This window comes from Drosophila persimilis, unplaced genomic scaffold (assembly GCF_003286085.1).
Source record: "Drosophila persimilis strain 14011-0111.01,24,50 unplaced genomic scaffold, DperRS2 tig00000124-arrow-pilon, whole genome shotgun sequence".
Lineage (NCBI taxonomy): Eukaryota > Metazoa > Arthropoda > Insecta > Diptera > Drosophilidae > Drosophila > Drosophila persimilis.
Genome location: NW_020825294.1, coordinates 5556421 through 5570527, shown reverse-complemented (window position 1 = coordinate 5570527; position 14107 = coordinate 5556421). Strand labels below are relative to the sequence as shown.

General features: G+C 45.7%; 1 pseudogene; it reads left to right on the top strand.

Moving 5' to 3' along the window:
* The first annotated feature begins 10537 nt into the window (after nucleotides 1-10537).
* LOC6593959 lies at nucleotides 10538-12170 on the top strand (annotated as a pseudogene).
* The last annotated feature ends 1937 nt before the right edge of the window (nucleotides 12171-14107 follow it).

The window sequence follows — 14107 nt, the reverse complement described above, 5'->3', positions numbered from 1 at the left end:
GGCGTGATCCATTGCGGGCAGTCCAGTCAGGGCGGTCTGCGAGGCCAGGGTAGGGTCCATGTCCGTCGGATCAGGCAATGGCCGAGCCAATCCATTGATCTTGTGCGCCTCCGCCATCCACCGCCATCCACCGCCATCTCTCCATCTCCATCTCTCGAGCCCGAAAGTTGGCCATTCTAGGCGCGTTTATCAGCGATAAATCTCTTTGTGTTTGCGCCGGCGCGAGTGAATTGAATTGAATTAAATTTTAATTAATTTTATCTGCACTTTGTGCCAAACAGCACGCAGCATCCACCTACCCAGAGCCCATCAGCATCGGCCTCTCCCCGTCTTATGGGAGGGGGCAAAATTACATCCCGTCGATCGCTGTAATTGTGGAAAATTGAAAATTGCCTCCACCCCCAAAGACCCAGACCTCCAAGAAAAGCCCAAGCAAAAGCTGGCATCGCTTTGATCTCTTTCTTCTGGTTTTTGTTGCTGTTCGATCCGGACAATGGAATTTCTTTAAGCAAATCGACGCCATGCTTAAGCATTTTGGCAGTAAATTTCAAAAGAAATTGATAAAATTCATTATGCCATATGCGCCTGCCCTGCCTTTGTTGCCTTCTTTTCTTTTCTGGTCTGATCAAAAATTTGCGTACAATTTTTATGGCTTAAGATTTTACGATGAATTCTTCTGGTTTCGTGGATGGCTTTTTATTTCGTTACTGCATGGAAAAAAGAGCATTAAGCGATTCTTGACTCATTTCGAATGCGTCAATCGCCGAACATTTGCCGGGTATACAAATGCTTTAATATTTGGAAAGACACTTTTCAGTTTGTCGGTGAAAGTGATTCATTTTGGGGAAACCATAAAATAGTTTTAGGATTTTCTAAGAATTTTACAGAGTCAAGAACCGATGATATTTCTTCCTCTGAAATATCCCATGTAATATTTAACAATGATACTACATAAGATGTATATATTATTGGATTTAATGCCATTCTATAGTTCAAAGAGGTATTTAGAATATGTTCTTGATTTCAGAAGATTGGTGCCGCATTTTGGATACGTTTTCACTAGAGTTTGGGGCTTATTTTACTTCTCAAAGTACTTCCAGTGCTTCTCTTGGTTAGGATTAATCCACCATTTCAAACGGCATTCCTCTGCCATCACTCTGTTGCCCCTACTCGATGCCAGAAAGCCCTACCAATTGGCCTTACCGTTTTGCCTTTCAACATGATCGCACTTTGGCGTTACCTTCAAAAGCGCTGACCGACTGGCCCGGCCAATTGCTTTCTAACCCAATTCAAATGTCATTTAAATGTCAGAAATGTTCAGTTCGATTTGTTAACAATGGAAATACATTTGCGTGGATTCCGTTTACAGCTTGCCCCCGAGGCGGAGCAGGGGCAGTGGCAGTGGCAGGGGCAGGCATTCAGAAATTAGCTTTCAATCGTGGACGAGCCTCAACGGCGCGTTGAATGTTGAAACAAATTTGCGCTTAAATTGTCAATATGACGGAGATCTCGATACCCTCGATACCCTCTCATACCACACACCATACGCCATACACCGTATACCCTCCCATTCCATTCGAAATGGACATGAAAAGCGCCGCTAATTGTCAAAAATTGTTGGACACTTACATGTGTGTGTGTGTGTGTCTGTGTGTGTGTTCGTGGATATCTGAGAGGGAATTCCATTCCGATAATGGAGAGTGCCCTGGAGTGAGGTCCAAATCAATTGGCTAAATGTGTGGTCCGCATTGGGTAAACGCTTTTGCTTTTGCCTTTGGTTTGGCTTTGATTTCCAAAACTTTTTCGGTTCGGTTGAATATTGCGTGACAGTTTGTTGAATAATTTACGAATTGTCTGCCACCCGAACCATAGCACCGAAGAACTTTCAATGGGTCTATCGTGGGCCTCTCTGTTTCTGTCTCTTCCTCTACAACCATTACCATTAGCATTTTGTGTTTTTTTGTTATTTTCACGCGCACCTAAACACACGCAACACAATTTCGGGTATTTCGGGTATCTAATTGTCCGCATAACTGTGTCTGGGGAAAACATTTACATAAATGTGGAAATAATTAAACATGACACAAAAGTTTTCACATCGCAGGGAAATTTTTTTCGGCAATTAGTTGGTTTAAATGCCGCATAAATGTGCCCCAAGCCCAAGGCCCAGAGAGCTTGTCAATTACGCGTAAAATGGTCGTCTGTCTGGTCGGTCGCCATTGTCATCCCCATCCCATTCCATGCCATTCCAAGCCCATCCCATCCCATCGCCATCCCAAGCCCCTCCGATCCCATTTGTGGCGCTGCGCATGCGCAACATTTTGTTTGATAACTTTGGCCAGACACGAAATCTGATACTGTGCCCGAGAGACTCACAAAAATTATAATTTTAATGAACGGTTCCGTCTCCCGAAGTGATTGTAATCTTCCTTAATAATATTTACAGTAGTAATCTACCCGAGCGATGATGGCGCAAGGTGTCGCCATCGATATGCAACCTCCTCTACCGCTACCTCTACTTTTACCTCCGTACGCATCCCGTGCCCATCCGATCCGATCCGATGCGATGCGAGGCGATGCAAAGTCAGGGAAGCCGAAAATTATACCATAGATAGACCGCATTCCTCATGGCTACCTGAAATAATTGCTGGGGCAGCTGTGCTGTGGCGGCAGAAAGGAAGGAAGGATGCCACACGGCAATGGGGCGTTCTGCGGTGGCACACAAAAGAAATAATTTGGCGTTGATTGCCATGTACGCGCTCATGTGGTCAACACCCAAATTTGACACCAAACGTCTCCGCAGCCCCTGAACCCAGCCCGCCCGATAAATTGTGAATGATAAGCCCCCCATGAAACGGGGCACACAGAAGTAACCGAGCAGTTACCTTCCTTTTCCCGTGGCATATTATGCAAGAATTACTTTGGCCAGGCACCCAAATATATACATAAATAAGCCAAAGGGTGATGAAGTGTTTCTTAATAAATGTAGATTACTTGAATTAGCTGCACGTAATTTTTGGTAATTATTTAACATATATTTTCGTTTTTTCTTGGGAACCGAACGAAGAAATTACAGGCCTCAAGGCAGTCATTGGGAATGGGATTTCCTTGGGTCTGCCAGAGTTCTGTTTTAAGTTAAGGCGAGAATTTTAGTCTTGTATTAAGTGAAATTTACTAAATCGACAAAAATTTAGTTCTTCCTTCCCATTGAATAGCCTCTCTACTCCCTGGGAACCCTTCTTCTGCCTCTACTCTCGCCTCCCACACATCCTAGACCAACTCCTTGGAGGGTCACTGCCTATTTGTTTCCACTCACAAAGATTTCACCCTTGGGAGACAGCGCGCTTCCTTCAGAGAGTCGGTAGAAAATCTGTGGCACCGCAGGAAATAATAAAGATTCCGAGTTAAAAGCGGCGCGCGCACAGTAGCCATTGGGTCCCGTTAGTGAACGAACGAACCGTTATTTCTGGTAATTTAGCGGCAAGGCACAAACGGGATACGGGCCAACACGGGCCGCCAGGGGGCCGGTAAAGAACCACAATGTAAAAAGGGCCCAAAGCCGAATCGAGTTGAGCGGAACTGGCCGAGACAATGAGGCCCGGGGCGAAGTCATTAATAAGCAAACAGCAAGTAAATATCCCATAAGTAAATATCCTTTAAGGACACGGTGTGTCCGTCCGTGTGTCCGTGTAGGGCACCATAAACATGCCGTACTTATGGCTAGCCATATTTATGCACACACATATCGGGGTGGGGCAGGGGCAAGGGCAGAGGCAAGGCAGGGGTATTGGCATAAGAACAGCCACTTTCCGATTCTCCATTCCCGATTTGTTTTGTCTTCCGCTTTGTCCGATAAAATGTGTTTTGCCATGGGTCCTGTCAGGTCCGACAACAGGAGACAAAGCGGCGTCGTTTTGTTTTGCACACACCATTCCCCAGGCCGAAGGAACGACGACAACTGCATCTCAAACGGCGCTCAGCGGGATCCCGGAGCGGGACCACATGTTGACAATACTCGTACTCCCTCCCTCCCTCCCCTCCCATGCTCGCCCCGAAACAGGTGTGAAGAGATCGGACATGTGGGTGCAGCAGCCGAGGCTGAACAACTGTCCCCGCATTAATTTTAAACATTATTTTGGCAGCTCTTTCCTTTAATAAATGACATTTGCATCCCATTGTTGGCGATTCTGTGCCTTTTTCGCAGCGTCATATTTTGGTTGTAAATTCTCCGCAAAGCAAGAACAAACATTCTTATATAGATCTCAGTTTCTCTGGAGTTTCTCGAGACTTCACACCTACCATCTAAATTATTTTTGTTTTTTGGAAATGTGCCAAAGAAAAGCAAGGCCTGAAGAGTCGCCTCCATGCCCTAAGAATGGGGTTTCTTTTGCCGGGAAATAAACATATGCCTCCAAAAATTTACAAAATGGAACAAATTTTAGCCAACTCAAAAGTGAGATGAAGCATCGGGGGCCACTCTTCAATTTCCATTTTCGAATCGTAACAAATGACACTTTTAATCATTGCATATTAACGGACTAAGCCCCGTCAGACCCGACCCGCACTTTGTTGGCCTGATTTATGGCCCCGACAGCGACAGTCAACCAAAAATAACTCATTAACTAAATCCGCATTTAATAAATGCCAATAAGCCTGCCATGGCTAACCAGCCAAAGGCAGTGAATAAGGTAAGACAGGGCCAGAGACAGCGCCAAAGATAGGACCATGGCCAGGGCCAGGCCCAGACAAAGTTGGCAGTTACAAGTTACAAGTCACAAGACCAGCAAATTAATCACGCTGACGAATGCGACGTTGTTGATGATATTGGTCGACTGATGCTGACATTGATGCGGCTGCCACAAGCGACTCGGTGCCCCCAGGCATCCGCGCTGCTCGAGAGGGTATCCAACTGTGCCACGAGCATCAATCTGCGGCATGGCTTGGGGTTTGGCCTGGAGCTGGTACCGGTACTGGGACTGTGACTGTGACATGTGTGGAATGCAGCCAGAAATAGCCAGAAATCAGAATCAGAAGCGTTGACATGGCAACTTGAGATGAGAGCCCCGATAAGGTATCCGCCATGGATGTAACTTTCTATGGCACGAGCATGGAAAACCTTTTTAAATCGCCTTTGCTTTGTCTGTTGTCTGCTGTCTGCTCCAGCCCCAACTCCATACCGAACCCAATCCCAATCCAATCCCCGGTCACGCAGTCAGCCTCAACCTCAACCTCAACTTTGACTTGTTTTCACGCCATTGTGATCATGTTGGTGACTCGTGCGCTTAATTTCAACAATTTGTATATGAAATGCAATGAGTTTTAGGAACCCCAGACGCAGATGCAGACGCAGCCCCAACTCCAACTCCAACTCTGCATTAGCCTGTGAGGGGGATCTGTCATTGATTGATTGGGAATTGGTTATGGAGTTTCGAAAAAGCTTTTCACTCGACTCTTGTTGGGTTAGACATTACGTAAATCCATTTCTTGGTAAATGATGCTGACAAGGCATTTGATTAACACGATTAATTGCTGATAAAAATGTCTGACAGTTTGTTTTCTTCTCGAATATTTATGGCCCCACTGCCACTACTGGCGATACGCCCCAGGTTCGACCAAATATTAATATACGTTATAAATATTAATTGAAAAAATACTCTCATACTCCACTCTCAGCATCTCTGTCTCTGTCTCTCTTTCTCTCTCTGGTGCGTTTCAATTTGTTATGAAAAATGCATTTCTCATCCAGGCTTCCGCATAAATTCATCAGTGGCACAGCTCTGTCCAGAGGCTGTGGCGCCAGCTGGTGGCCACATCAGTATCATCAGGCAGCATCAGCATCAGGAGCCGCCAAGCCACCCATCGACTACTGTGCAACGGACATCCCGTGGCGGCCACCCAGGATCGGGCAGAGACTCCACTCCACCCCCCGGCCAGACCGCATCAAACGGTGGCAGGCAGCAGCTGTCAACTGTCGCACACGACTTGTCCTTGTCAGTCAATGGATTGGCGTCCGCCGGCTGGCGTGGGGCACGAGGCACGAAGCGCACGGGGCTTTGAGTATTTTCTATATTAAACTTTCACATTTTTGACATACGGCTAAGGGGGAGGGGGCCTGCAATTGGTATGCAAATTGACATTGGCGCTGGAGCGGCACCAATTTTTGCATGCAAACTCCTTAAAGGCAACCCAAAAGAGATCAAGGATGGTTATGAAGGAGTGATTCGTTAGAGATTGATTCACTCAAACGTATGTAAATGGTAAATCTCTCTCCACAGCTTGTTTTCTGTGAAATGTATCCCAAAATAATCATAATCCCATACCCACCACTCGCCCATTTGTAACCTTAACAACCAGAGAAAATCTGAAATAATTTCATGCAAGCCCGAAACGAATATTTTCTTCATAATTATTTGTAAAAAAAGAAGAAACACCAGAGAATCGAGAGAATGCATCCCCCGCCACATGGGATAATACGATTCGAAGTGAAAAGCGAGCAAAAACCGATCTTCCGCTTAACGTGTGCAGTCACAGATACTTATACTGTGAGATACATTCTGCGGCCACACAACACACACATGTGGCATCGTTTTACATGAAATGCGTGCACTTCTCGGTTAAAAATTGGGCAGAAAGCGTGCTTAATTGTGAAAGAAAGTTCCATTTCAGAGACGCACACACTGAGAAATTAGATCTCAGGCCTTGGAGAAGCATTCAAAATCGGTTGAGAATGACACAGGACACGCCCACTCCCTGGCTCTGGCTCTGGCTCTGGAAGGGCAAGTGCAAGTGCCAGAGGCGTGAAGTAAAAAACGAGTGTGAAAAACCACACATTCGAACCCTCAGACATCCATCAGAAATGGGATTCTATGGTAATCCCATTTTCAGGATGCGGAATAGGTAATTTTAGTAAAATTAATTGCATGCCTCGGAATGCCTCGGGATGCCTTGGGATGCCTCGACTTGCCGCTTCATTGGCAGCCAAAACAGGAAAATTGATCCCCATTCTTGTGGCTGTTTTATCTATAACGGACCAACTTCTGTCATGATCAATGAGGAGTGGAACAGCGATTGAGATAAGCCTCTCGTTTCAGCCATTTTTTCTAGAGTCTCTCTTCTTTTTTGTTCGCTGTGGGCGTTGCTTTAGCTCCATCATTGGCACTGATTCGTTCAGCCAAAAAGAAAAACAGATACCAACTGTTTTGCCAACTCGTTTGGGGACCAAAACTGGTTTGCACTCTTCGGGTATCTTCTTCGATGCTGCCTTGCGCCTTGTTTGGGATCAGCAACAGCAACAGCATCAGCAGCTCTTTAGCGCTCGTTCCCGAAGGTAAAGTGTTGGACCAGACAACAGACCTCCCCCTCGATTGGGGGTACACAAAACCAGATCAGGCCCAGACTCGTTCCGGCCAGTATGTACTTGTCATGTAGTTGCTTTGTGGCAGTTGGGGCCTTTTGAGTGGAGTGGATCTTTTATGGCTCTGCCCACTTTGGAGGGCCGGTTTCGGTGTCTGCCATCCGAGTGTTTGTCTCTCGAGTATTTTGTGGAGGTGGATCGAGTGGGTTGTGTTGTGCAGAGCGATGATCCACCGACGGGTTTTACCTACAATTTATATTGACTTTTCTATTCCACGTAATCCCCAACTATAACTCAGACTTAGATCCAACTAAACGCACTCCAAATCACCATTTAAATTCAATTTAAATCAAATTTTTATCCAAATTGACACTCATGAGAATGTCCGCTAGAGACCTGTAATTTGCCATGTAAAATCGATAATCATTCACAGCATTTTGTGTAAAGTTTTGGTCCGTGGCGCCGCCCACATAAGCCACACACAAACCACACAGACAGCAGACGTGCCACAGCATCCACATCTACCTGGGCGTGCCACAGTCGTGGGGCTGTAAAATTGTAAACAAAATGATTTGCCATAAAATTATCATAATGCCGCTTGAAATGCGCCAACAACATGTTGTCAACGGCATCCATCCATCCATATACCAACCATATATATTCGTAGCCATCGTATCCATCGAACCCCCACTTTGAGACTCGCAAATTTGGCCCCGCTGGCATTGTCATGTCTCCGTCTCGCACCAAAATGTCTATAAATTCTGGCCCACACATTGAACTTTTGCCGGGCCGAAGCTGAAATAAAATTTCAAAATCTGCCTGTAATTATGAGGAGCAAACAGCAGAAGCAGCAGAAGCAGCAGCAGCAGAACCAAAAATTTACATGCAAATCGGATTTTCAGAGTTCGAAAAAATGCTCAACACTCTGGCTGGCAAAGTGCTTGCCGCATGCAACATCAAAGTGGAAATTAAATGCGCGGTAATTTGGCAAAAGGCTCAAAGGATGCCGGCCGATGGTGCCGGCCCGATGCCTTCTCCAAGCTCTCCGCCGCCAAACGTGTACAGGTTTTTGCCTCTTTGCTCTTCTGTTTTTCTGCCAACAACAAATTCTGTGATTACTGATTGAAGTGCGGATGGGGCTGAAGATGCACTTGGAGTCGTAGGTCGAGCATAAATACAAGCTTCATTGGTGCCCCAGAACTTTGATAACTCTGTTTTACACATCAGCGTGGTTGTTCTGCTTTGATGGGCGATGTCCGAGAGTGTGCTGGAGGGGACAGAAGGTATGGCTATTTATCGGTTGCTTGAATGTCAATCTCTGCCTAAAGGTGGCTAGTTTCTTGATGATTAGAGATCGGTCAAAGCATTCTAGTTTGCAGTGATTAAAGATCGGACTGGTATGGAATGCTTTTAATTACCAACATCCATGAGTACCACTCGTGGAATGTCCCTCCCTGGACTTGGATGAGCACTTGGCATGCAACATGTACATTTCACCAATAAAAGCGCTAATACATAACTTTTTTGCGGTGTCCAGTGTCCATGTCCAGCCCAGAGGCACATCAAGCATAGCATATACTCGTACATACGCCATGCACTCATAATCTTTCCTGTGCCGACCCATTCCCTCCCCAGAGGCTGTCAGGTGGGTACCAGAATACAAAGCTCGTTACAAAGCGGGGCCCTGGCGAGCCTTGAGCGAGGACTCCCCGAGGTGTGAAATCGTCTTGTCATTTGCCGTAAGTGAGCAGCAGGAATTCCTACTAAGTGGGGACCCCAGCCCCAGTCGGCACAGTGGTTCAAGAATCTACGGAAACTATTCCAAGAGTCTATTCAATAAATGAGCCATAACTTACCCTGATTTGTGGCCCAGTGCTCTTCACTACTGCACCCACACAAATTTACCATAATCTCAATATAATATATCCCCCATTTAATCGTTTTATTTGTGCGCACAAGTGTTCAACCGAACCGGTTCGCTTTACTCGATTTATATGCAAATAGAAAGATTGGCTTAGCCAACCTATCCAATCCTATCCGCAGTTTTACAATACAATTTATTATCCAGCAGGAAATCATAGTATCTGCTGAGTATCTGCTCCAATTTGAGACCTAGGAATATAAAATAAATGAGTGGATTCCTAACATTAATTGGGGTATTCTTTTAATATATGTATCATGATAGAGAAACCCCTTATGTGAAGAGCCCACACCACTGTGCTGCTGTGCCACCAAGTAATCAAGAACACCTTGGACTCTTTGGACTCTTTGGGGCCAGAAACCCAGTCAGTTGTCATGGGCCCAGAACAAAAACAGAAACAGAAATGGGCAGAGAGAAGCACACGGGGCAAGTCCTGTTGCGACTTGCAACATTTTTATGATGATTTAGCATTCGCCTGCGGAGACAGCACCGCGACTGCTGTTTCTGCTGCTGCTGCTGCTGTGGAGCGATCTCCTCTCTATATAGCCATAAAATCGTGTGACATATCCGCAATTTTTCAAGCCACTCGCGCTTGCGTTCAAGTGTCGAAGTCGGGCTTAACGGCGCTCCCCCGCTGGGAGTTGAAGCTTAAGCTGGTGGAGCCACTCCACTCCAGAGCATTCTGGTTGCCATTCTCCATTCTGCCGTTCGCTGGAAAAGTGTCAAAGCAATTTGTTGAAGCAGCCGTGAATTTGTGTGGGCGCCGCGATTCGCTGAACGCCCCCTAAACTAGCGACGACAAAAGCTTTCAATAGTCCGTTCGTTGGTGTCCGTTTGTGTCCGATGGTGTACGATGGTTGAGGGGCGCAATTGTTTTTCCACCGATCCGATAACCATCGATAGCCCACGCCAATAATGTGGAATTTGGATTTGTGAATTTTTGGTTTCGGGCCACAGGCAAAGCAACTAATTGCCGGCGATAATGCCGCTCGATTCTCTCATTTTTGGCAAACTGCTGACAAATTATTTATGATATAATTTTAAATTCCACTTTTCGGCTAGACAAATTACCGTTCTCTCTGTCTCTCTGTCTGTCCCGCATGCGATAATGAATTATGTGTATGGTGTCGGACATTTAATTATTTTTATTACGACTCACTGCTCTCACGACCTTCGGAAGTATTCACCTTCGAACCTGGGCCTAGCTGTGTTCTGGAATTGAGTTATTTGTATCTGTATTACAGACAAAATTCGAAAATATTTCCCATACAAAATGTCAAAATTAAATTTTACCGTGGTAGACGCCGACGAATTGGCTAAGAAGTCCGTGACAAGAAGTTCGTCGTTCGGGCCCAACTCCCCTCTGAAGCGCCTCTTCCAGATGGTCGTCATCAAGCGCGAGTGCTACATAAACGATCTCTGGGAGCTGGTGGGCCACGAGACGGTGTCCACACGGGACGAAAAACGCGATGACATGAGGAGGGCCATCGACTGGCTACTAAAGCGCCTGGCGGCCATCGATGTGGTGGCCTTTGGGGAGCATCTGGGAATGCAGATGACGGACGAATACCAGCCCATTCCCATGCCCAGGGTAATCATTGGAGTGCTCGTCCATAGTCCCAGCAAGCCGACGATTCTGGTTTATGGAAACCTGGACGTGGAGGAGGCTGTCGTGGGAGATGGCTGGGGTACGGATCCCTTTGTGATGACGGAGATCGGCGAGTATCTGTACGGGCGGGGCGTCGCCATGGACAAGGGTCCGCTCTTGTGCTGGCTGAATGCCATTCAGGCCTACATGGACGCAGGGGTTCGCCTGCCCGTCAACATCGTTTTCGTCATCGAGAGCATGGCCCACTGCGGCAGCCTGGGCCTCGAGACGGTCCTCAAGGAGCGGATAAGCTTCTTCCGCAACGTCTCCTGCGTGGTGATGGCCACACGCCGCTGGCAGAGCGCCACCACCCCGGGATTGATTTACGGATCGAGGGGCCTGATCTACTACCACCTGGAGGTGCAGTGCTGCAACCGCGATCTCAGCAGCTTCGAGCACGGCGGCACTCTGTTCGAGGCACTGCCGGATCTCTTCTACCTGCTCAGCTGTCTGACAGATTCCCAGTTGAACGTCCTCATCGAAGGAACCGCGCATGCCCACCCCGTTGACATGAATACCGTTAGGTGTGCGGACTTCAGCTACGAGGAATTTGGCGATAACTTGTTGGTGCCCCGCCTTCCCAACCGCAGACATAAGCATTTGGCTCTCGCCAAGAACTGGGCCATGCCCCATCTCTCGATACACGGCATCGAGGGGGCCAACTCCGAGGCAGACGTCCGCTTTGTGATACCCCACAAGGTGATCGGAAAATTCTCCATTGCGCTGGCGCCCAACCAACGGCCGGAGGACGTCACCAAAGCCCTGCAGAAGCATTTGGGGCAGGTTTGGCTACAGCGGGCATCGCCCAACAAGATGATGCTGTGCGAGAAGTTCGTTATTCCCTCCTGGAGTGGACGCTGCAACAGCCCCGAGTACCTGGCGGCCACTCGGGCCATGAGCAAGACCTACAACGTAAAGCCAAACTTCATACGAGACGGCGGCTCTCTGCTGGCTCCCTCGATTTTTCAGAGAGTGCTCAAGAAAAACGTGGTGGTGCTGCCCATTGCGGAGAACGACATCGGCGGGAGTCCGGTGAACGAACGAATCTCGGTGGACAACTACATCAAGGGCTCCCAGATGCTGGCCGCCTTCATGTGGGAATATGCCCAGACCAACCCCGAGAGCGATTTTGTCGATGGCATGTGTATGCCAAAGGACTGAGACGCAAAGCGGCGACTCCTTTGTTCTATGCCGTCAACACTAAATACTCACGTCAGCCAATAAATCCACTTCGGTTCGCAATCGAATGGGGGATCTCTTGTTGAGGATCTCTGCTCTCTCGCACAGCTTCCAAATGGGTTAACCTGGAGCAGAAGCCAAAAGCCTGGACCTGGACCTGGACCTGGCCCAAAAGCCGGTTTCCCTTTAGGTGTCAAAAGCAATAAAACGCCGGCCTGTAATCAACGCGATCCTAAATAGGTGTACAAATTACACCAAAGTCCTTAATTATAGCGAAACCGCCATCGTCCAAGCCCCACTCTCCACTATACTCCAGTGGAAGTCCCAGACGCCAAACCACAAAACGCCATCGTGATCATCTTGGCTCTGGCTTCGGCTCTGTCTCTGAATGTTTACTGGAGGTTCTCGGCTCTCGGTTCTGGATTCTTTCATTCCTTCGCAAGGTATGGGACTCGTAGTACGAGTAGGCTTGCAACTATTAAGAATTTGGCACGGTCTCAGGGGGCTCCTACTGCTGCTGTGGCTGTGGCTGTGGCTGGCTTATAACTTACACCCAGATCGATCAGTGCAATTGGTGTAAATGTACTTGCCCGCAACAGAACGGAGAACAGAGAGCACATCGTCGAGGGCCAGCACTTGGCGCTCATAGTTGGTCTCTTTTGGCCATGCCGCACGTTCGTGCTGCGAAAATTACATTTGATCGATTTGATCGGCGCTACAAGATCAAAGGGAAATGAAAGACAGCGACGAGAACGCCGACGCGGACACAGACTCAGTCTCTCTGCCAGTCCCTGTCCCGGATCCAGATGCCCGACTGCGGCTGGAGCTGCTCCATCTGAGCGATCTGGTGATGAGGACCTTTGCTGGTGATGAACGTTTATTTTTTGCAGCTTTTTATACCCGAGATCTGCAAGCATTTCAGCATTATCATATCGATTGTTAATGCAGAGTGCTTAAGGTCTTTGATACAAAAACTTGTTTTAGTTTTGAGGCAATAACAGGAATCTCCAAAGGCAAATATTCTTTTTCTAAGGAAAGATATTCTTTCTGATGTCTTAAAGACTTTCAAATATGTAAATTATTATTATTATTTTTATACCCGATAATTAAAATGAGAATAGGGGTATATTAGATTTGTGGTGAAAATGGATGTGTGTAACGTCCAGAAGGAATCGTTTCCGACCCCATAAAGTATATATATTCTTGATCAGCATCAATAGCTGAGTCCATTGAGCCCTGTCTGTCTGTCCGTCCCCATCAGCGCCTAGTGCTCAAAGACTACAAGAGCTAGAGCAACGACATTTTATATCCGGACTTCTGTGTCACCCATTTCCGCCCCCGCAGCCTAGAGTAACCAAATTTGGAATCCACACTCCTGTTAGATCTCACTATTAAACGTATATTTAAATATTTTGTTGTCCCTCTTTTTGAATTTTTTGAGCTTTATTTTAAACAAAAACAATACAAATCAAAAATAATTAAAAAAAAAACAATTAAAATATAAATAAAATTAAAATAATGAAACAATACGAATCCAAAATAATAATTACACATTAAAAATTGAAAATAATCATTATTCAATAAAAATCAAACATAATAATTAAATTATAAATTTTTTGATCCAAAAATAATAATTATTCAATAAAAATCAAGAGTAATAATTATAATAATAATTATTTAATAAAAATCAAAATAGCAATTATTCAAAAAAAATCAAGAGTAATAATTATAATAATAATTATTCAATAAAAATAAAAATAACAATTATTCAATAAAAATTAAGAATAATAATTATAATAATAATTATTCAATAAAAATCAAGAATAACAATTATAATAACAATTATTCAAAAAAATCAAGAATAACAATTATAATAACAATTATTCAAAAAAATCAAAAATAACAATTATAATAACAATTATTCAATAAAAATCAGGAATAACAGTTATAATAACAATTATTCAATAAAAATCAAGAATAACAATTATAATAACAATTATTCAAA